Source organism: Protopterus annectens, chromosome 2.part1 (assembly GCF_019279795.1).
Source record: "Protopterus annectens isolate FY-2018-M chromosome 2.part1, PAN1.0, whole genome shotgun sequence".
Taxonomy (NCBI): domain Eukaryota; kingdom Metazoa; phylum Chordata; order Ceratodontiformes; family Protopteridae; genus Protopterus; species Protopterus annectens.
This window is the reverse complement of record NC_056729.1, coordinates 1,079,980,202-1,080,004,592: the sequence shown is the minus strand read 5'-3', so window position 1 is coordinate 1,080,004,592 and position 24,391 is coordinate 1,079,980,202. Positions and strand designations below refer to the sequence as shown.

Genomic DNA, 24,391 nt, shown 5'->3' with positions numbered 1-24,391 from the left:
TCCCAAGGGTCATTACACAAACCCTGAATTATTATCACTAATTCTGCCATGGGTCTGGTGGTACTAGCCTGTGTTTCTGTGATTATCCTGCATATATGCTGGATTTCAGCCACTGACACACCGACCTTGGGGGAGGGGGAGTAGTCATATCTCCAGCGAGTGCAATTACACACACCCCTGTGTGGATGCCTCTGCCTATGGGCGGTAGCAGAAGTTTCTGATATGTGTCTATAGGAGATATCACACTCTCCTGATGGATAGGGACCTAAGAAACCTGTCCTTCCTATGTGCTGTGAGTATCTTCAGGCTGTGTCCAATAGTCTGCTTAGGGGGTGTAGTGGTCACATTCATTCTGTTGAAGCAGACTCTTTACTCCTGAATGTACCTACTCCTTCCTGCTATCATTATCAGATGTTATGGCTCCTCCAGCATCAGCTTGGGGCAGTTCCACAGACAGTCCTAGCACTGAATAAAGAATCATCTATGAATACTTCAAAGCACAATATGACTCAGCATTAGAAGTATACATGAAACTGAGGTGTACAAATATTAAGAATAAAAAGCTAAATAGTTTAATTGCATACCTTGTGCAGAATGCCATTTAAGGGTAATCCCCGATGTTCCTGTATAATGAAAATTAGATAGGTTTAATAATTTGGACAGTGAAAAAGGGGAACAGAGGACTTACAGGTAGTCTTACACATAAAAGAGAGTCACATGTCTGGGGCATCTACAGTAGATTGTCTTGCTGGCTACTACAGCTCTGCCTCAACATACAGTACCACACTGTGGGACCTTGTGGAGATGCCACCCCTCTGAGAGAGGCTACAAATGCTTCTGTCTCCTTTAGAGTTGGTTCACTCAATGACCCGCCACTTGCTGACCTACCTTCGCATGCCAAGTATTCAGCTTTAGATTTGTCAGGACATGTCATATCAGTGGTTCTGCACCACATCATTTCATAACAACAGTTATGGCCACTAACCAAATTCACTTTCACTACCCCATCTTCCCAGTCAGGGTCCCATTAGGCATTGTAAGCAGTATGCAGGCCAAAGAGAGGTCATCCATTGAGACAGAGAGCCTGTAGTAACACCTCTTTATTTGCATCATATATTTGGCATAAGAGTCATCTTTTTACCAGAATTCCCAATGTGTTTCTTGTACCCTTGTTTCTTAGGCATTGCTCTTTAGGAACAGAAAACAGTAGAATTAGCAGCTTTCTTTCTGAATGGTCTTGCAAAATTCTTACACCACATGTCTTCCTCTCACTATTTAGTATAGTGTCTGTCTGTATGCCTTTCAGTTATATATCTGTATCTACTCTCTTTAATTAATGTTAGGCACATACGTTTACTGAGCAAATGTCCCCTATACAACTATTCTTAAACAACTGCAACTAACCAAAGTGACACGAGTTGCTCTTTCAGGGTAACTATGTTTTTTTTGCAAATGACATATATATGTAATATATACAAAAATTAATTTTTGTATTGAAAGTGGTATCACAAACCCAGCAAGAAAGTGATGAACCTGTACTCTTGAGTATGTGTTGATGGGAGTGTCTCCCATTATGCTTGACAATCTTTAAGCCCAATAACTGCCTTCACCTTGCAGTCCTTCTTACAATACACCTTCCCCATACACTTACAAGTAGTGACAAATATATTTCATGTTATGTTAACAAGTACAATAGCAGTTAAATACAGCCACACTGTTCAAAATGGCTTATACTTTTTCTCTTAATTTCTGCTGCTGTTGGCTCAGAAATTGTTGCTCCGTGTCTTTTTCCATAGTACAATAGTTCTCTTTGTTTACCCTTGGGCTTATATCATGCAGATTCACCTTGTGTGTGGTGATTGTGTTGATTAAGCTTCAACTCACTGTTTCTGCATTGCTAACTTGAGAGATGAGATTACCTGGTAAGCATTGGCCTAAATTCTGTGTACACACCTGAGTCCCTGTGGGCAGTACTGCACTTGCCATGCCTCTGGGGGGATCTGTAATTTAACATATAACCTTAAATAAATGGAGTCACTGGAGTGTCTACTTTCTTAACAACATACACAGGGACACAGGACTTGCATGTTTCACACCGTAAAGCATCATTGTGAACCATAATGACACAGATCCTATATTATCATTGCTCGGCATCAGTCACACAAATGATGTGCCTGTCAGTGCATGACAAATGATAAATGTGAGAACTACTTTGAGCACCAATTTTCTGACATGTTTCCCTGTGATTCTTCAAGATGAGACATCATGGCTGGAGAAGGAGATGGTAGTGTTCCTTTTAAAGTGAAGAGGCAGTGTGTAGAGGAGGCAAAAGTGTTTCTCTACCTCCCCCGTCAGGATTTCAACAAAAGCCTCATGCAAGAGGGCTGGCAAGGGCCTTTATAAATTACTAAAGCCTGGAATAGTTTAGCAAGGGCTATCACCCATGCTACTTGCATCCCACACAAGGGAGAAGAGTGCCTTTCACCACAATCCTGACCTCCTAGGCTGAAGGGAGGATGGTTAAACAGTGGACACCCCTATGTACTGTAAGTAGATCTTATCTTAGCTAAACATATAACCTTCCAATACATGCCATCCACAGAAATTACACAATCCTGTTTTTACTTTTCATAGCCTCTGAATAGATTGCAGTGAACAGGCAGCTGCACACCAGGACATGTGCACCTGCAAAAATATCAGGATGAGTATAGTTGCTTCAGAATATATAGCTGTTAATATTAAAATTAGTACGGATTAAGTTTCATACAGTTTCCTTTGTATACATCACTTCTATTTCTGTGATAATTTCCATAGCTCAAAGGCAGCACTATAACTGTTGAATGTTATTGGGTCTGTTATGTGAGCATTCTGCCATGTACTTAGACAAGTGGATTGACATGTTAAAGCTATGTTCCCACTCTGTGATGTCTGTGGTCTCAATTTCCCATCCATTCTTGTGTTATGAAAATTTTAAGTTGAGCTGTCTGCCTCATTATACTAATTACATTAGATGTGGAAATATGGATAAGCACCATTTTTCAAGTGGGTAGACATTTGTGTCAGGGGTAGTCTATTAATGCAATATAACCATATATATCTCTAGTAATTATCAAATTATCAAACAATTAGCATAAAGAGTTATTTAAAGGGACATCTGCATCAACCTTATATTTCCTAGGACTTATATAGAAACTGTATGTATTGAATAAGTAATGAATAATAAATAACTGCACAAACTTCAGGGCTTGAAATACATACAGAAATGTGCAAAAATATATAAAATTGCATACAGCAGTCTATAAGAATACATATAACAACATATAAAAATCTCTAGATCGCCTCTATCGATCATAGATGCGTAATTATCTGTGGATTTCCTAATACGCTGATATGTAAGCTATAGGTAAACATATATGTACAAAAGACATGACATCAATATCTATTGATAACTGACAATGAACATAATTACATTGTTCCAAGAATCAATAACTGCATAATGTGTTAAGATATCAATATATATACATGTCTACCATGAATAAAAGATCTCTAATAATTATACTGAAGCCATTATTCAAACTATCAATGTGCATGTTCTAAAAATAAACGAAGATATGTAGACATACAAAAACATAAAAATATGTAGACATAAAAAGCATATATGTTTGTGTATAATTGCGCTGAATAAACTGTAACGATTTTTTATTCATGGTAGACATGTATATATATATTGATATCTTAACACATTATGCAGTTATTGATTCTTGGAACAATGTAATTATGTTCATTGTCAGTTATCGTATTTCAAGCTGAGTTTGTGCAGTTATTTATTATATTCATTACTTATTCAATACATACAGTTTCTATATAAGTCCTAGGAAATATAAGGTTGAACTGTTTGGCATTATTATTTTGATTTTTATATTATAAGGATTTGAACCTGCTACCTCTGGGTGTGTAACTGTTTAATTTCTTTTTTTTTTTGCTGACCCCAGCGTTTAACCTGCAGCGAGACCAAGGACTTTCATTTATTCAGGGGTAGTCTGTTAATATATATGTGTTCTTTGCTTAGTAACTTTGAAAGGAATGTATGTCTGAGCAGCATTTTTCTTTGCATATGTACAGTTGTCTCAGACACCCCAGTACTGTGTGTTGAGCTACAGACTACACATGACTTGTCCAAGCAGCACATCATGTTAATCCTTTGCCTTTCAGGATGACAGTGATGATGGCTGTGGTTCAGGTCCCTCACTCACTTGCATCTGCTAAAACCCTTGTTAAACTGATAATTTGTTTTTTTCGTTTATTGGCGTTCTTGTTTCCAACATAACCTGTGGATTATAAAGAACTTTGCACGCATATATCTGAATCCAGGAGTTTAAAGGCGCTGGACCTGCAAGGGTGTTTTTTTCACTAAACTGATAAGAATGTTTGTTGTTCATTCAAGAGTACTGGTTATAACTCAACCTTACTTGAAGTACATATCAGCTTTATTTTTTCATTATATTTGTACTTTTTCTCTTCTCTGCCCTCTTTGCCATTACCTTTTTTATTACATACATTTATTTGGTTTATTATTTGTTTCTTTCCATTTATTTTACTACTATAAGCAGCAGCAACAAGATATGTAGCTATCCCTTCTGCAAAGCGGCCTAGGCCTGCTAGACCTCAACAGGCGGCAGCATGCCACCACTGGAAGTAACATCAACATCTGTGTCCCAGACTACCACAGTCACCTTCACACCTCCTGTAGTATCTGCACCTCCCACTGCAGGTAATCTTGACTGACGTATCTGCCTGTAGCAGTGCCACTGGAGGTGACACCTTGGAATCCCTTTGACACCTGGCAGACAGTTTGGAAGAGATAATCAAAAGGAGGATAGATTCATGAATTGGCCACCTCTTCCAGCAACTCACTGAGTCACATCTCTGCCCAGACTGTCTCCACCATTTGAAACAAGGATCAGTCAAGATAGTACCTTGAGTGGTGAGAAATCTCCTACTGGATCACATCTGGCAGGGACTGTAGATGTTGAATCCTGTCCTATCTCCTATTCTTGTGTTCCACTCTCTTTTCATAGGTTCATAGGTTCATACTAGGCTATCTGCCCTAGGGCATTTATAAGCCTAGCCAGAGTGTGTTTGGCTTTTGCCACCCATTTTAAATTAATTTTGCTATGCCCTTTTTCGAGGTTAGTATACTGTGCCTCTGTCTAACAGTGACACAGAAGTGATACCCGGGGTAAACCTACAATCTCCCATCCACTCATCAAGATTCCTCTTGAAGAGAGTCAATGAGGGACTCTGCCTAACCTGGACTGGGATTTTATTCCAGAGTGAAGGGAGCCTCTGGGTTATTAATCTGTCCCTCCAGCATGTCCTATTTATTTCAGTGGTGAGGTTCAAGTCTCTCGAGCACGTAGCTCGATGGGATTTGGATTTTCTGAGGTGCAGCATGTCCATTAATTCCAGGTTGGACATGGCTTTATACGTCAGGCACAGATTGCCTCTGAGTAGGCGGTATGCCACTGAGTAGAACTGGAGTTTCTTTAACCGGGCAGCATATGGCATCTGTTTGAGCCCTTTGATCCTCTTGGTGAGGTACTTTTGGGGTCTTTCCAGTTGCTGCAGGTGTCTGGTAAGGTATATCCCAAAAGGGGCATTGTACTCAATTATGGGCCTGATGAGGGATGAGTAAAGAGGCACGATGACCTTCTCTGATTTAGATGTGAATCCCTTCATGATTAGGTGGGCTATATAAAATGTTCTTCTAACCACTTTGGCCACGTGGTTGTCAAATGAGAGATTGCTATCAACTTGGGTCCCCAGGTCCCTAATTACTTCTTCTGTACTTAATGGATTACCACCTATGTGGTAATTTGTGGGCACTTTGTTTTTGCCAAAGGGGATGACTATACACTTTTTGGCGTTTAGCTTGAGGCCATGGCTCTGGCACCAGTTGTCTGTTTCTATGAGGCCCTTTTGGAGGATGCTTGTGTCGGCTGGAGAGTCGATTATGGCACCCAGTTTGCAGTCATCTGCGAACTTGGTCAGCCGCAGTCCTTCCGTGTTGGCCTGTACCTCTGAGAAATATATACCGAACAAGAGAGGTCCCAGGACTGAGCCTTGTGGGATGCCACTTGTAACTGGTTTGGAGTCTGACATGGCTCCAGCAATTCTAACCATGTGGGTTCTGTCCTTGAGCCAGTTTGCAACCCATCTAGTGACATAGGGGTTTATATTTAAGCTGGTGAGCTTATCTACAATGCCCGAGTGGGGTATTGTATCGAACGCTTTTGTGAGGTCCAAGTAGGCTGTGTGGACCACCTTCCCCTCGTCAATGGCCTTGTTGACTGTTTCAAAGAAATCGACCAGGTTTAAGAGGCAGGATCTGCCCTTAACAAAGCCAAACTGGGTAGGATCCAGTGTCTGTAGGTCCCCAATATCTTTATTTATGAGGTCCATGATGATCCTTTCCATAGCTTTGCAGACCAAGCTAGTCAGGCTTATGGGGCGATAGCTTATTTTTATTTATTTATTTTACATTTCTTGACCGGGATAGTCCGACTGGATACATGTCCATTTTCAGTGGAGACCTGGGGAGAAAAGCTCCAACAGAGTTACAATGACAGATAGTTACAAAATAGAGTTTAAGATGAACAAAAATGAAAAAGAAAAAAAGCAGTTTACATACTATCATAAACTACCATGCTCTAGCAAATGCAGAATACTACAGTTCATTATACTGTACATTAATAACATGCTAGCAAAGTCATTAGGACAAATTATAGCTTAGAGTTTGGCTAACATACATTGTTCTTTTGAGGTTAGATATCCCCTCTCTAAGTTGTTCTTTTTGGGATTGGATAATACTAAGAACTAATATGGGCTTGGTTTACTGCAAAGAGCTAGTCTGGGTTTGTGCAAGGACAAAGCCAATGTGACTTATAATGGAGTTTTAGACTCTTTTTGAATTGAACTAGTGAAGTTATAAGCATGAGGTTGTTGGCGAGGGAGTTCCATATTTTTCCAGTGGTATTGGCAAACAGAGCGTCACCACCTAGGTTGTAAGATTTAATTGTTTGGACAAGGAGTCTATTTGCTGAGCGAAGGCAGCTTAGATTGGTGTAAGGAATTATTATATTTTTTAGAGCAGGGGTGTTCTCAGGTTGTTTAAGGATTTTAAATGCTTCTATGAGTTGGTACAGCTGGAGAAGATTTGGAAGTTCTATCCAGCCAAGTTTTTTTCAGGTTAATACAATGGTGTGTTCTGTAGGGCAAGCCAGATACAAATCTGGCAATATGATTATAACAAGATGAGAGTTTGTTTAGGTCAGATTTGTTAAGGTTAGTAAGCACAGGAGAGGCATATAGTAGGGTAGAGAGAAGGTGTGAGTGGGCAGTGGCTGCTCTGGCAGTTGGAGTTAGGAAGGTTTTTATCCTGTATAAGGACCCAAGTTTCTTGTTTACTGACTTAATTGTTTACTGACTTAGGAGTTTCCAGGATCCGTTGAGGCACCATCTTTGTGGAGAGGGGCCACTGTTGCTGTGCGCCACTCTTTGGGTACATATCCTGTAGTAAGGCTGAGATTGAACAATAGTTTTATGATTGGGTTTAGCTCTTCTTGGAGTTCATGTAGGATGCAGCCCGGGACACCGTCTGGTCCCATTGATGCTGTGTTTTTTGCTTTGCAGAGGGCGGCTCTTACCTGAGCATCTGAGATGTCAGGGGGAAAGCACTCTGCTGGGATAGATATTTGCCCTTTTGGTGGGGAGGGGGGGGGGATGTTTGTGCTGAACCTGTCAGCTAGGATGTTGGGAATGTCTGTGGGTTCGGTGTATTTTTTGTCATTTTGGACTAATTATGAGCATATCTGGGAATTCCCACTCAGGTTCCTAACATAACTAAAGAAAGCCTTGTGATTATCCTTAGTGTCCTGTGCAATTTTTCTCTTGAAGCTGGTCTTAGACGATTTTATGAGTGCCCGTAGTTTTTTGCTAATACTGATCAGAGATGCCTTGCCTTTTTGGGATTTTGCTCTATCATGTAGTAGCTTCCTCCTTATATTATATATTTTGTTTATGGCTGGATTCCACCAGACAAGACGTCTGCCTTTGGAGGACTGGGTCTTGGTTTTATTTGGGATTGCAAGATCCATGCATTCCTGAAGGTGTTCATAGAATGTGTTTATAAAGGATTCTGCAGTTTGGGCCATATTTTCCACAGGCCCGGGGGCTTTGAAGGATTCCACCTTGGTTTTGAGGAGTGTGAAATTTGCTTTAGAGAAGTTTTTCACTGTGGTTTTCTAGGCAAGGGGTGGGGTCGGGATGTGAATATCCAGTGAGATTAGTTTATGGTCTGATCTTACCAGTGAGGGATACACTTCTAGTCTGGAGCATAGAGTCCCCATGTTGGTGATGATCAGGTCCAGTATGTTTTCCCCTTTTGTGGGAGTGGTAACAAGTTGTTCCATAGCATTTGAGTTTATAAATTCTAGGAACATTTGTGTAGGGTGTTGGAGCTAGAGTAATGCTCCCAGTCTATGTTTGGGTAATTGAAGTCGCCCAATATAATGGTGTTTGGAGAGACCTTCATATTTCCCAGTGTTCTCAGGAAGGCCGAGAGGGGTTACTGGGTTTGGGAGGGTGGTCTGTAGCAGGCTATAAACTGGAAGGCAGTTTTACCCACTGTTATTTGAACATGGATAGTGTCTGATGCTTTGTGCTGTGCCACCAACCTGGAGGTGTGGGTATCTTTGACGAATATTGATACTCCCACTCCTTTTGTGGTTCGGTCCAAGTTTTGGGGCCGAAAAGCATGGTATGAGGTATAACCTGGTAGTGCTGGGTTGCTCTTGGGAGCCTTGAACCAGGTTTCTGTTACTGCACAGATATTGATGTTCTCCATGCTAAGGAGAGTTTTGGGTGCATGCATCTTGAGGTTTAGACTTCTGGCATTGAGTAGCATTACTTTTAGTTTCTTATCCATTGTGATACGTATGGAGGTGGGTTTGTCTTTTGAGCCTTGCCTAAAAAAGGCACTATGGGGTTAGGTTCATAGGTTCATAGGTTCATACTAGGCTATCTGCCCAAGGGCATTTATAAGCCTAGCCCATAGTTATGTGACTTTCGCCACCCCTTTAGTTTGAAGAAAACTATGCCTATTATTTTGCTGTGCCTCTGTCAAGCAGTGACACTGAAGTAATCCCTGGGGTATATCTGCAATCTCCCATCCATTGGTCAAGATTCCTCTTGAACAAGGCCAGCGAGGTGCTCTGCCTCACATGTACCGGGATTTTGTTCCACAGCATAGGGAGTCTCTGGGTGATGAATCTGTCCCTCCAGCACGTTCTATTAATAACCGTGTCAAGGTTTAAGACTCCCGCCCTTGTGGTTCTGGGGGATCTAGATTTTTTGAGGTGAAGCATATTCATCAAATCTGGGTTTGACATGGCCTTATATGTCAGGCACAGGTCACCTCTGAGCAAGCGGTATGCGACTGAATAGAGCTGGAGTTCTTTCAGTCGGGCAGCATAAGACATATTTTTGAGACCCTTTATCCTTTTGGTGAGGAACTTTTGGGGCCTTTCCAGCTGCTGCAGGTGTCGGGTCAGATACATTCCGAATGGGGCATTGTACTCAATCATAGGTCTAATGAGTGATGAGTACAGGGGATGATGACCTCCTTGATTTAGATGTGAATCCCTTCATGATCAGGTGGGCAATGTAGAAGGTTTTCCTAACTACTTTGGCAACATGAGTGTCAAACGAAAGGTTACTGTCAACCTGGGTCCCCAGATCCCTGATGACTTCTTCTGTGCTCAGTGGATTGCCACCTATATGGTAGCTAGGGGTAACTTTGTTTTTCCCGAAGGGTATGACTATGCATTTCTTGGCGTTTAACTTTAGGCCATGGCTCTGGCACCAGTTATCCATTTCTGTGAGGCCCTTCTGAAGGATATCTGTGTCAGATGTGTTTTCGACTATGGCGCCCAGTTTGCTGTCATCTGCAAACTTTGTTAGCCATAACCCTCCTGTGTTTGCTTGTACTTCAGAAAAGTAGATGCTGAACAAGAGTGGTCCCAGGACTGAGCCCTGTGGGACACCACTTGTGACAGGCTTTGAGTCTGACATGGCGCCAGCAACTCTGACCCTGTGGGTTCTGTCACTTAGCCAGTTTGCAACCCATCTTGTGATGTATGGGTTTACATTCAAGCTGATGAGTTTTTCGATGATACCTGAGTGGGGTATTGTGTCGAAGGCCTTTGCCAGGTCGAGGTACGCTGTATGGACTGCCTTACCCTCATCAATGGCCTTGGTGACTGTTTCGAAAAAGTCAACCAAGTTTAAAAGGCATGATCTGCCTTTGACAAAGCCAAACTGGGTTGGATCCAAAGTCTGCAAGTTCCCTATGTCTTTATTTATGAGTTCCATTATGATCCTCTCCATGGCTTTGCAGATAAGGCTTGTCAAGCTAATGGGACGGTAATTTCCAGGGTCAGTGGAGGCACCGCCCTTGTGAAGTGGGACCACAGTCGCCACTCCTTGGGTACGTATCCTGAGGTGAGGCTAAGATTAAACAGCTGTCCTAACTGCGGGTTTAATTCCTCATTGAGTTCGTGGAGCCCACAGCCGGGGACACCATCCGGTCCCATGGATGCTGTGTTATTTGCTTTGGAGAGAGCAGTTCTCACCTGGGCGTTGGAGATGTTTGGGGGGCTACAATCCTCTGTATAGATATCTCTCCTTTTGGGGGGGAGGGGGGGGAGAAATTTGCACTGAACCTGTCAGCCAGTATGTTGGCAATGTGTGTAGGTGCAGTAATCTTCACATCATTTTGAACTAATTCTGAGCATATCTGGGAGTTTCCTCCTAGGTTTCTAACATAGCTAAAGAAGGCCTTATGATTGTCTTTTGAGTCCTTGGCGATTTTTCTCTCAAAATTTGCCCTGTATGATTTTATGAGAGCTCTTAGTTTTTTACTTATAATGATCAAAGGTGTCTTACCTTTCAAGGATTTTGTTCTATCTTGTAGTAGCTTCCTCCTTTTGTTGTAGAGCTTGTTTATGGCTGGGGTCCACCAGACTGGATGCTTGCCTTTGGTACAAAGAGTCTTAGTTTTGTTTGGGATTGCCTGATCCATGCAGTCCTGTAGGTGCTGGTAGAAGGCATTTGTAAGTGATTCAGCAGTTTGAGTAATGTTTACCACTGGCTCAGGGGCCTTAAAGGAGACCACACAAGTTTTTAGAAGTGTGAAGTCGGCTTTTGAGAAGTTTTTCACTGTGGTCTTTTTTATTTCAGGTGGGGGGATGAGAACCTCCAGCGAGATTAGTTTATGATCTGATCTCACCAGTGAGGGGTATACTTCCGGTGTTGAACATTGTGATCCCATGTTCGTGATGATGAGATCAAGTATGTTTTCTCCTCTTGTGGGGATGGTGACTAATTGTTCCATGGCATTTGAGTTTATGAACTCCAGGAACCTTTGGGCTAGAGTGTTTGGGCTTGAGTAGTGTTCCCAGTCTATATTAGGGTAGTTGAAGTCACCTAGTATGATGGTGTTTGGAGATACATTTATCCCCTCCAGTGTTTTCAGGAAGGCCATGTGAAGTTCCTGAGTTTGAGAGGGTGGCCTGTAACATGCTACAAATTGCAGAGCAGTCTTGCCTATGGTTAATTGCAGCTGGATGGTCTCCGATGCATCGTGCGTTGCCACCAATCTTGAGGTGTGTGTGTCCTTTATGAATATGGACACCCCCCCCTCCTTTCTTGGTGTTGTCCATTAGCAAGAGCCTTTGCCAATATCCGAAAGCACAGGGGTGACAGGTGCAAGCCGTCCCTAGCAAAGCATTGTGGCTTGTCGAGCATGTTATCCCAGGCTGACAGGCATTGGATCCCCTTTGAATGACACCAATACTTAAGCCAATTGTTGAAATTGGTCATCTTGTCTTCATATTGTGGCATCATTCTTGGTGAGGGTAAGATGCTACTCAAGGTCAGGGTCATACCGGCCTGGGCTACATGCTCAGAGAGCTCCTCTATGTCTCTTTTCATGTAGTCCAGGGAGGTACGTCTCAGGTCATTCACACCAGCATGAACAATGACTGAGTCATATTTGTACTTGCCTTGGAGTGACCTGAGTGCTTGTGTTATGTGGCGGACCCTAGCACCCGACAGGCAGCTCACCGTGATCTTCTCCTTGTTCAGCCTGGTGAGCAGGACGTCAGTGTGCCTGACGATAGAATCACCTATTACAAGTGTATCAGGTGTGTTGTTTAGCCTTAAGGGCTGTGACTGTTCAGCACACTGGCTTTGTGAGCTATGTGTTGCATGTGTTTTGTTTTGGGGTAGCGGTTGCTTGGGTGTCTGCTTTGGAGGTCTCTGCTGTTTAGGCAGATTTTTATTTAGAGCCTCCGAGTATGTTTTGGTTGTGAAATCCTTCCATCACCATCATCTTCCCTCTGTTTGTCTATCTCCTTCAGTATTGCGTTCGCCCTCTCATCATGTTACCACACCCCTTGTCAGTCATATCCATCTTCCCCTGATACCTATCCTATCCTAAAAGGCACATTCCAATTTGGTTAACGCTGCTAAGATTAGGGGCAAGCCAGGTCCCAATTCTGCTCCCCTCAATTACAAGTTGAAGAGCAAAATAAGAATGTCCTCTGCTTTTAAAGCTGTAGCAAGCAGCTTGCTATAGGTTATACCACGCCGGATGTGCTGAAGTGCTTTGGTCCTGCAGTTATCACCAAAAAACTGTATTGGAATTTTATTTCAGTACCGGCATCCAGGAATGCCACTACAGAAATGAATACCAGTATTGCACTAGCTATCAATCAGCATCACCAGTTGTCAGTATACACATGCTGCACCCTTCACGCACAATTCAAAGCAGACATATAGGCCCACATATACTGAGGCACTTACATGTAACCTTCCTAAACCACAAAGACCTCCTAGACAAAGTACACATAAGAAATACCCTCAGCAGTCCCAAACACACTCTTTCAAAACAACACCCACATCAACACATAGAGCGAGAGCTACATCTCCTGGAGTCTCTACCTCTAAGCTCATAAAGTAAGTCACCACACAATCCAACATTCTAGTCATTGGAGACTCCATTTTGAGACACACTGATGTCCCTCTCACCAGGCTGCATAAGGAGAAAATTATGGTCAGTTGCTTATCAGGGGCTAGGATCTGCCACATTTTGCATGCACTCAGGTCACTGGATCACAATTACGAATATGACTCAGTCATAGTGCATGTTGGAGTGAATGACCTGAGATGTACCTCCTTAGACTATATGAAGAAAGACATCATAGGCCTTTTGGAATATGTGCCTCATGCTGGTATTACCCTAGCACTGAGCAGCATTTTAACTTCTCCAAGGATGATGCCACAGAACAAACAAAAGATGATTGACTTTAATAACTGGCTTAGTTTCTGGTGTCATTCTAAGGGCGTGCAATATTTGTCAGCATGGAAGGAGGTGGTCAACAGACCATCCTGCTTTGCCAGGGATGATCTGGACCTCTCCCCTCTAGGCTTTCGAATATTATCTAAAACATTGTCTTCCCATATAGTACCTTTTTTAGGCAATGCCAAACTGAAAGTACTTCCGACCTAGCAAATCAAAACCAAGAAAATCTAAAGGTATTACTGCTCAATGACAGGAGCCTAAACAAAATAATCCACTCCCTTGAAGCTCTCGTTACCCTAGAGAATGCTGATGTCTGTGCGGTCAAAGAGACATGGTTTAAAGCCACAGACAGCACACCAACAGTGCAGGGTTATAATACCTTCCACATATTGAGACAAGCTACCTCACAGGCAGGGACAAAAGGTGGAGGTGTCTCTATTTACATCAAAAATAAATATATTTCAAGGCTGGTCAAACAGGACAATGTACCTGAGCTGCTCCATATTCAAATCACCATAGGAATCCAATACCACTTCCTTGCAAGCTATAGGTCCACCTCTATGACCTAGAAAACCAATACTATGTATTTAAACTTATTAGAAACACTAACCATCCATCCAACCCAATACCATATTCATGGGTGACTTTAATTACCCCACTATTAACTGGGAATCCTATACGATATCACAAGTAGGTTTACCAGATACCTTTGAATCCAAAGGAGGATAACCGACAGTCATAAAGGAGGACAAAGCCATGATAAAGGAGTACAAAGGATAATGCATCCTGTTCTGCTCACAAAAGACAGTGTAGTGCTGCTGCAAATAATTCAGAATGATTACAGAACTTCATTAAACCCAAGATGAAATGCATCAGCCAAATTAAGAACCACTTCCTTCCTTTTTCATTTAATAGCTGACGGAATTGTAACACTTCATGGGATTTTGAAATACTGTACAGCTTTCATGCTTACATTTAATATTACGAATATGAAGTCACATACTTTATTTTCATAGGTGGGAAGTTAGATGCACATAAAAGGCCCTACATATATTTATCTCAGGACCAAGTTTGTTTTCATCTGCAAACATCCTATGTACATATGATATCAGATCCTTCATTACATGTAATATGGACTGAACCATTTATAGGGGTGCTGTGTATGTGAGCTTATTCTAAAATTTCCATTGGTATATTTTATAAGTCAGATTTGAATTTAATGGTTTAAATATACTGAGAAAAATTGTGGGCAGTGTCATTTAATTCATTTAATTTAATTTCACAGCAAAAACACTATTGAAACTGTAGTCAAACAGCATGCCTCTATTTGCTCAAGTGAGACTAGTTTCTACTCTAATTTCAGGAATTCTGCAAAGAACATTTTTTTTTTTTAATTTTAAAAGTAGTTTGGGATGTGTTGGTGCAGCCTGCACTGGTTTTGTGATTCTAAGCTTCAGCAGTTGTGTTTTGTTGAAAGTGGCATTTGCCATTTCTCTGTGGTTCTTCAATAGTGGAATATTTGTACTTGCTTAACAGGATGTGAGAAGTGAAGGGGAGTATGCCACTTGCCAAAATTTTTTTTCTACATTTTACAATTTTTGGTGAAACTGCATTTCTCCACAGAGTAAAGCAGTTCTAGCTGTTTTGTTTCATTCACAGTTCTCATTTTTTTTTTTACTTTACTTTATACTTTAGAGAGTGACAGATATGTGTCCAGAGACTGCTCCTCCTATGGAACAGGCTTCACTCAAAAACTGACAGTCTGTGATAGGCAGATCTAATTCTGAAAAAAACATTCCTTAACATCTTGATAATGGAACAGCTTGTGTTAGAGATAATCAGAGATAGTTACATTCTGCACACTGCTGTCTGTAACACCAGTAAAAAAACAGTAAAACACAAGCTATTTCTAGGACACCACTGCACAAAGTTATTGTTAAAGGAGCAAATAACCAACAAAGCGGTACCACGAACAAAACAATTTTATTGCTTAAACAAAAACAAAAACAGTTTAGTGTTCAAAACTTTCCATATATGCTTTTGTCCCATACAAACATATGGGACTTCATCAGAACTGAATTAAACTCCTCTTATAAGTGCTTTTATACCCTATGTCACATATTGCAATTAGTTCATTCAATAATGTTTAAAAATTATTTTAAAAAATTAATGTAATGACAAAACTAAATTTAATAAAACAAACTTGCACTGGAATAAAGCCTGTTTTTGAAAACAATTATCTAACCACTGTGAAAACGTGACAGGAATGAATGCATTAGGTAGAAAATAAAAAATAGGTCTGGACAACTGATGTACAAAATGGCAAACTGCCTGAATCATTCAAATCAAATATGAATTATAAAAAATGCAAAGTTTATACATCCAACAATCATATTAAGAACATCAGAACTGTTGGTGTTAAAAATAATATACTAAATGGATAAATGAATGTTCATTTTATGACAGATGATATATTATACTGTACAGATGCTGTAATAATTTGGCAGGTCTTAACTTTACGATAGGTGTAATAATGACTTTGTCATTAATACCAGGAAACAAATTTCCATTAAGACACAACTGCCAGTATAACTGCTCGTATTTTATGGTGGTTTTCCATGCTGCTTACTGACACAGGGGGCACCTGGACTGCTGTACAATATTTATTTATTTTTATTTAACATTTGTTGACTGGGAATGTCCGACTAGGTTCCACAGAGCCTGTTTTCAGTTGAGGTCCGGGGAGAAATGCTCCAGATGCATGTCTTTGGAATGTGGGAGGAAACCGGAGTACCCGGAAGAAACCCACGCGAACACAGGGAGAACATGCAAACTCCACACAGAAGGCACCCCAGCCGAGAATCGAACCGGAGAACCTCTTGCTGTGAAGCGACAATGTTAATCGCTGCACCACTGTGCCGCCCAAATAACATTTCAATTGTAATTGCATTAAGCTGGCAGCTTGCTAATAAGTAAAATCTGTATTAATTTAGATGCTTGACTGCAAGTATCATATAGTAGAATAGCAGAAAAGAACCACCACTTACATACATACATAATTCAGAGAAACATTACTAGTACCCTACTAATCTTTGATGCAGATGTTTTTTACTTACCTTTTTTGCTTTGCTTCTGCTACTTAATTTACTTTGCTTGTGAGCAGTATCTTATTTCCTAACTGCACCTGGCCCGTATGAAAGAAAGTCATCATCAACAGTCCTAAAAAACACAAAGACCACAGGAATCATCTGGTTCCGCTGACCCTGCCAGTGTATTAAAAAAAGAAAATACACAGTCCACAAAACACAGTGCCTCACTAGCATCTGGTTAAACCCTTCCAGTTTATAATGCATAAAAAAAAAGTCATCAGCGGCCCTTAAAAGTTTCACACATAGTATTAGTATCTACTTGGCCCTGCCAGGAAAAGAAAAAAGTACTTACCTTAAATGAACACCAATACAATGATCGACCCGTTTCTCCACTTCTCCAGTCCATCGCTCTCTCCCTCGCAACTAAACCGTGGGAAGAGAACACGAGAGTAACGGGAATAATCAGTAGCCACATCACATATACAGATTACATGACAGACTGGTGACTTTGCAGTCCTGTTAACCGCAGTCCTATGACATGAACTGCCTCTGATGTGATGTACCGGAAAGCCAGATATTTTTGCCTTTTTAGGCAATGCTTGCTGGATGGAGGACACAATGCTAAAAGAAGGACATGTCCTCCTTTTGCTGGATGTCTGGTAACCCTAATCAAATGTACATGCACAGAGATTCCTGGATTTTGTAAACACAAACTCCCTGGACCAGATAGTCAGTACACCAACAGGGGGTGCAACTATACTGGATCTGGTCCTCACTAATATGGGAGAGTGCTGCACAACTACAACTGTAATGCCCTCCCTGGTAAGGTCAGACCTCAAAATGGTCTCCTTTGAAGTAAAAATAAAACCTGGACCCCCAGATAAACTGGGGATATTCAGGAACTATTCTAAGGCTAACCTCCTGCTATTAAGTAAGAACCTGGCAAAATTTCCAGCCCCTATAAACCCTGAGAACACTTCTGTCTATGCAGAACTCTTCACAGAAACCCTTTACAAGCATGTTAATAGCTGTACAGAGGCAGCTGTACCCACCAGGAAAAAGTAAAAAATTAACTCCAAAAACAAGCCACCCTGGTGAAATAAAAAAAAAACAATTCATAACAGGAGGAAGAAAATCATGGCAAAAATTAGGAGATGTAGCACCCAGCAAGATAAAATCACTCTAATTAAACTAAACAATAAAACCTAGAGGACAAATAAAGTCTAGCAAGGCCAAATATGAGGTAAGTTTGGCCTCCCAGGCCAGGGACAACCACAAAACATTCTTTAGCTATGTCTGCAACCTCAAAAGCAATACACAGTTGTGTGCAGAGCTCATTGTAATTGGAGCCACCTATACTGTGCCAGAAGATATAGCAAAACTCTTGGATGATAAATTCAGCTCCAGCTTTACTCCCCTCTCCTGCTCAACCTTCTCTCAGGAAATTTCATTAAGTATAACTCCCCCTACTATCACTAACAAACAGGTCCTTAAGGCTCTCTCTAAGGCCAAGAACACTGCATCAATGGGCCCAGACAATATCTCAGGATTCCTTCTAAATAGCATGAAATATCACCTATCAGGGCCTCTGGAATTACTATTTAACTGTAGCCTCCAAACAGGCTTCGTGCCTCATGAATGGAGAAAGGCAACAATCATCTCTCTGCACAAAGGTGGGCCATCTACAGACCCTGGAAACTAGAGACCCATAAGTCTCACTAGTCTTACATGTAAAGCCATGGAAAGAATTATCATGGAGATGATCAATAAAGATATAGTAAACATCCAGACACTGGACCCAACCCAGTTTGGTTTTGTAAAGGGCAGATCTTGCCTACTCAACCTGGTAGACATCTTTGAGAAGGTCACCAAAGCAATGGATGAGGGCAAAATTGTTCACACTGCCTACCTTGACCTGGCCAAGGAATTTGACACAATACGCCACTCGGTCATTGTTGACAAACTCAAGAGGTTAGGTACAAACCCGTATGTCACCCAGTGGATAGCCAACTGGCTCACAGACAGGACCCAGAAAGTTAGAATTGGGGAGCCCACCTCTACAAAGAGGTCAGTCACAAGTGGAGTCCCTCAAGGATCAGTTATTAGATTATTCCTTTTTGGCATTTACTTTTTGGAAGTCAAGGCCAATGTCAGTGGTCTCTGGCTGACTAAATTTACAGATGATTGCAAATTAGGAGCTGTAATTGAATCCCACACTGACAAAAGTGTTCACCAGGAGGGGCTGACACAGACAAACAACTGGTGTCAAAATCATGGACTAAAATTAAACGCCAGGAAATACATAATAGTATCCTTTGGGAAGTCATCTGTCCCTGGTAACTATCATATTGACAACACACCCCTTAGAGCTGACCCAGTAGTCAGGGACTTAGGGACACACATAGATAGTAATCTAGCCTTTGATCATCACATGTCTACAGTGCTGAGAAAATCATTCTAAGTGGCGCAACTTATAAACAAAGGTATGGCATCTAAGTCCAAGGAAGTCATTGTTCCACTGTATTCAGCATTCATCAGACCTATCATTGAGAACCATGCCCCCTTTGGTGTGCACCTATCCAGGCATATCAAAGAACTGGAACGTCTGCAGAGGTTCCTCACTAAAAGAATACAGGACGTAAGTAATATTTCCTATGCAGACCATCTCAAAGCCCTATCCCTGTATTCTGTCTCCTACAGTGTTTTGAGGGGAGATCTATGCCTGGCATACAGGGCATTGTCATACCCCCCTCTGATGGACCTCCTGAATATCCACAAAACAAACAGTACCAGAATTACCCATTCTAAAGACTTAAACCTTGTCTGTGATATAAATAGGACCTGCTGTAGAGATAGGTATGTATAACAGAGACTACCCCGTCTATGGAAGAAGCTTCCCATCCATGTGAAGCAGAGTTCCTCCCTAATCCAACTGAAGTGCAGCTTGGACAACTGGATGGGAAACTGGAAATTCATCCCTGGTTTGGCATCTATGTCTCTGATGCAAACAGATAACCTATAAATGGTTCACTTCTCAGGCCCATGCTTACACTTATCAAGGGTATTCGAACTCATCAAAGATTGGGATGCATGGCTAGGCTTAAAAAGGTCCTTGTGGTCTTTAGCCTAATAAACACCTATGAACCTATAAACCAGATCACACCCCCCTAAAACCTTGGAACTAAGGCAGCTGCCCCCTTCTTCCCACCCCAGTTACACCTCTGTGTCTAGTGTCAACAGGAAGGACATCTATTGAAAAATATTCTTTACCCTTATATACGTGTGTACATGTCATACAGTGGATGCTGCTAAGGCCTTGTTTTACCAATGCAAACTGCTAGCAGTAATGAATGCTCTGCTCATTCCCTGACAATGTTATGTTTCATTTTGTAACGTCTTTATTTCTTTATTTTTTGCGGTACAGAAATTGTTATAGGATGTACTCTCTTCCTGTGATTTGAGAGTCAGCAGAATGTCTGAGGAGGGTTGGGGGAGGGTTAGCTATTGCTGAATTGTTTTTAATGGCAAAGTTACATTTCCTTATATGGTAACTTCAACAAGAATCTATACTCACTATAACCTGCATTATGATGCTCACTCTTTACTTTTATTTTCCTGAATTAATTCATTTTCATCTACACATAAAGCATACAATTCCTGGTCAGAGATAACATGAATTGAGCAGTGCAGCATATACGATGTTATATGCAAGTCATACACCTGTTGCTTTGTCCACCATCCCCCCTCACATTATCTATCTATAAGGACATATGGATATGAATATCAGTTTAGTCACACATAGATTCATAGACTATTACTAGGCTAACAACCAAAGGGGCCTTTCTACGCCTAGCCTGAATCCAAATATGACATTGAGGTCCAGGCATTTATAATCTACCTCTGTCCATAATGGACATGGGTGCCAGGCCAGGTGTACGTTTTCTGTTCCCCATCCACTTGTCTTGGTTGAGCTTAAACTGGGTAATAGAGGAACTCAGTTTCACATGGATGCCTGTTCCATAGGAGGGGAAGTCTTGGACACATATCTGTCTCTTCAACATGTTCTGTTTAAGTCTCAGACAAAATTCAGGTGCCTAGACCTTGTATTGTATTTTCTTTGACTTATGAATATGCATGAGATTCCTAAGTGTGGGGTTTGTGGATGCCTTGTAAGCCAGGCATAGACCACACATCAGCAATCTATAGGAGACTAAGTAAAAGAAAAGGGCTATAAGGCACACTGTATAAGGCAGGTTTTTACAACTTGTATTATTTTTGTAAAGAAAATTTAAGGTGTCTCTAGTTCTACTAGGGAGGAGTGAGGAAAACTTAAATATTGAACAAGTCAATAAGACAAGCAACTTGATAAGCAATGCAAAATCTGTCTAGACAGTAATTTCACAAGAGTACAAACCATAGACCATAACAAAGGCATTTAGAATAACAGGTAAAATAAGCCTTCGCCAGCAATTTGTTACTCAGAAGGGTGAAGGCTACCTTCTCCTCCCACAAGAGTGTAGGCCGCAAATCGTACTAATGTAAAATAACTGGTGTGAAACCCAAGTGCTTAAACTGGAACTAAGATACATTCAGAATAACAGACACAATAAGCCTTCATCAGTAATTCTCAGCTAAGAAGGGTAGAAGCTACTCTTTCCTCCAACAAGAGTGTAGACCACAAACCTTCCTAATGTAAAATAACTGGTTTGGAGCCCAAGTGCCTAAACCATAACTAAGACACTTTCAGAATAACAGACACAATAAGCCTTAGACAGCAATTCCCAGCTCAGAAGTGTGTAGGCTATCCTCTTCTGCCACAAGAGTTCAGACCATAAATCTTCCTAAAGTAAAATAACTGGTTTGGAACTTAAGTGCTTACATTGGAAGAAAGGCATTTAGAATAACAGCCACAATAAGTCTTCACCAGAGATTCCCAGCTCAGAAGGGGGGGAGGGCTACCCTCTCCTCCCACAAGGGAGTAAACCGCAAACCTTCTTAATGTAAAATAACTGCCTAAAGACCAAGTGCTTAAACTAGAATTAAAGCACTTTTAAAATAACAGACACACTAAGCCTTCAACCAGCAATTCCCAGCTTAGAATGATATATGCTACCTCTCCCACCATAAGAGTGTAGACCAACTTGGGGCTTGGCACAGGGCTTTCATAGATGCCATCTTTAGAATTGCTAGTGAAAGTAAAGTACAGATCAAGAGATAAGAGAGTATAAACCAGGCCCTGTAGGGTTTGATATCAGCATGCCCAATCCATGCAACCATATAGGGAAAGTATCTGTGGAACTTATATCAGTGTCAAGGTTGGTTTACTAACTGGACTGAATAAGTCTCATGGACTTCCATAATCTTTAGTTAGTGCTTTTGCTTCTTTAGTTATGTGAAATGAAATTTTCAGCACTGCAATATCTGCAGATGTGTTGAAGTGTTTATTTATTTTTTTTTATGTACAAAAATCTGTTCAAAAGACCATAATTTATTTCTTTGGGTAATGTAAACAGTTATGATAGCCATGGCCTTATAGTTGATAAGGTAATATATGTTTCTATGTTGTAGTCCTTTTTTAAGTTAATGCAGTACTTTACTTAACTTTTAATTTTTTGTGTGTCCACTTTCAACCATGTAAAGTCAGTTTTGGTATAGGTATGTATGACTGACTAAACATGATTTTTAGAGATGCACTTCTAGTAGGTTAGAATATAATTCTACTAACTTTTAGACTAGTATGTACATATTCAAAAGATATGGCTTACTTAACTGTGTTTAAAATATGCTATGCACTGATGTGCACCCCCACACTGGGTGCCCATTAGTACATCTTTCCCATGGGATAACAATGTCACATTTGCATAGTATCTTCATAAATCAGACTTATTTTACTCCAGTAGTTTAGATTAAGTTCACCATATAAAACAGTCCTGATCTGTGTTCATTACCAACAGTCTTGTTGAAAGAGTGGACAAATTAAAAGACATTATTAAAAGTAGCAATACTTGCAAATTATTAGAAAATCACCAAGACTGGTACAATTCATTAAGATCAGTTTACCAGAAGCAGATATTTATTTGTAAGGTATGACAAATGTTTTTTTTAAGAATCAATGTAATGATAAAGTGTAAGGTGCCACTTTTTTTTTCCAAATATTTTTATTAAATTTAAACACATGAAAATATTACAAACATTATAATGTAAGTTTTGAATAAATAACTATATACAATATTTACATTTGGACTAATATATTAATATTTCACAAGGAAGAAATAAGAAAACTATTTGTTTACCAATATACATTCAGGATATTTAAATAACATTTAGTCAAAATTATAAAGAATGAGATGTTTTAAGAGTTTCTATTAAACCAGAAATAAAGAAACCAAGTGAAGTAGCTGGATTGGACACACTCACTAATTATAATAGATGAAAGGCTCTGTTGTAGTAAAAGAAATTTACTTTATTCACTCCACAAAAACACATGAATTGTTCACCAAGGATAAACACTTTCGTCTAGAAGATCTAGACTTCATCAGATTTTTTAAGTGTTTCTATTAAACCAAGAACTTTGATCCAAGGATTATCAGACCATTTCCTGGGGTGAATTCTTGTTTCCTTGACAGCTGTGTATAATGTATTTTGGCATTTTCTGGCTTTTATAAGGGTTAGCGAGAAGTAGAGCATTAGCATGCTTATGGTACCTACACATATAGTTACTAGTTGCAAATACTAACTAAGCAAAAGTAAAACACTTTGTATAGTATTACAATATGTACTACTAAAGAGTCCCAGTCTGGGTAGCTTGAGTGAGTCAGGTTTAATTGCGGTCCTCAGTTAGTGTTTTTAGTTTACAACATGCTGTAGTAGCAGAGATGAAGACACCAGAGAGATAACTACACCTGAAGAGAACCACATCCTAATGGATGCTCTCAGGACATAAAGGAAATGTCTGTTTGGGAAAGGGGACTGAAGCAGGCTGAGACATTAATGCCATGGAATCAAGTAGTGGCTAACATCAATGTAGAGGGAAGGACCACACACTGGCACAGTGTAGGGGAAGACCATATGACCTAGAGGGGCATCCAAGGACAAAAGCTAGGCAGAATACAATTGCTCACAGCAGCATCAGTGGTGTGGCACCATCCACAGTCCACCCACTAACAACTGATGAGTACTATTGTCTTTCTGTAAGGGGTGATGAGTACAATGCATATGACAATGTTACAGGAATCATCAGAAGAAGTGTGACCACTAGCTCTTCAAACAACTACAGCAGCCACAGATGTGGCACACAAGAAGGTTAGTGCCTAGGTGATGTAAATACTTCATGTTGGCATACACTGCTCAGGAGAGCGGTGTGTGTATGTACATATTCCATCACCAGATTCCCCATCTATGGCAGCTATGCAAGAAGGTTCACAATGTTTGCGTGGTGTCAGTATCATCTGTTATACGTAAATAATTAGCATTTGTCAGTAGCCTAAACATGTCATCACTTATTCCTTCATAGGTTCAACACCAGAACCAAACACTGCCACTGTGTCATCACAACAGATTGGACTTTTATTTATTTATTTATTTATTTTATTTTTGTTAACCGGGAAAGTCCGACTGGACACAGGTCCATTTTCAGCGGAGGCCCGGGGAGAAAAGCTCCATGATACAATACAATATTAGATTAAAACAGTACAAAGCAATTCTTAACATTTATAAGTAGTACAGAGGACCATTTACATGGCATGTGATAACTCTAGTAGAATATACAGTCAGTACTCTAGTAGAATATACAATTAATACAACTAATACAAATATATATATATATATATATATATATATTTTTTTATCCTCCCTTCGAAATATTAGTAAATATAAAGTT

The 24,391-nt window shown here is 40.5% G+C and overlaps 1 protein-coding gene across 1 annotated transcript in view; it reads left to right on the top strand.

Moving 5' to 3' along the window:
- LOC122794935 overlaps positions 1-24,391 on the top strand; it is a 533,471-nt gene that overhangs the window by 4,631 nt on the left and 504,449 nt on the right. The gene's annotated exons all lie outside the window — the stretch shown is intronic.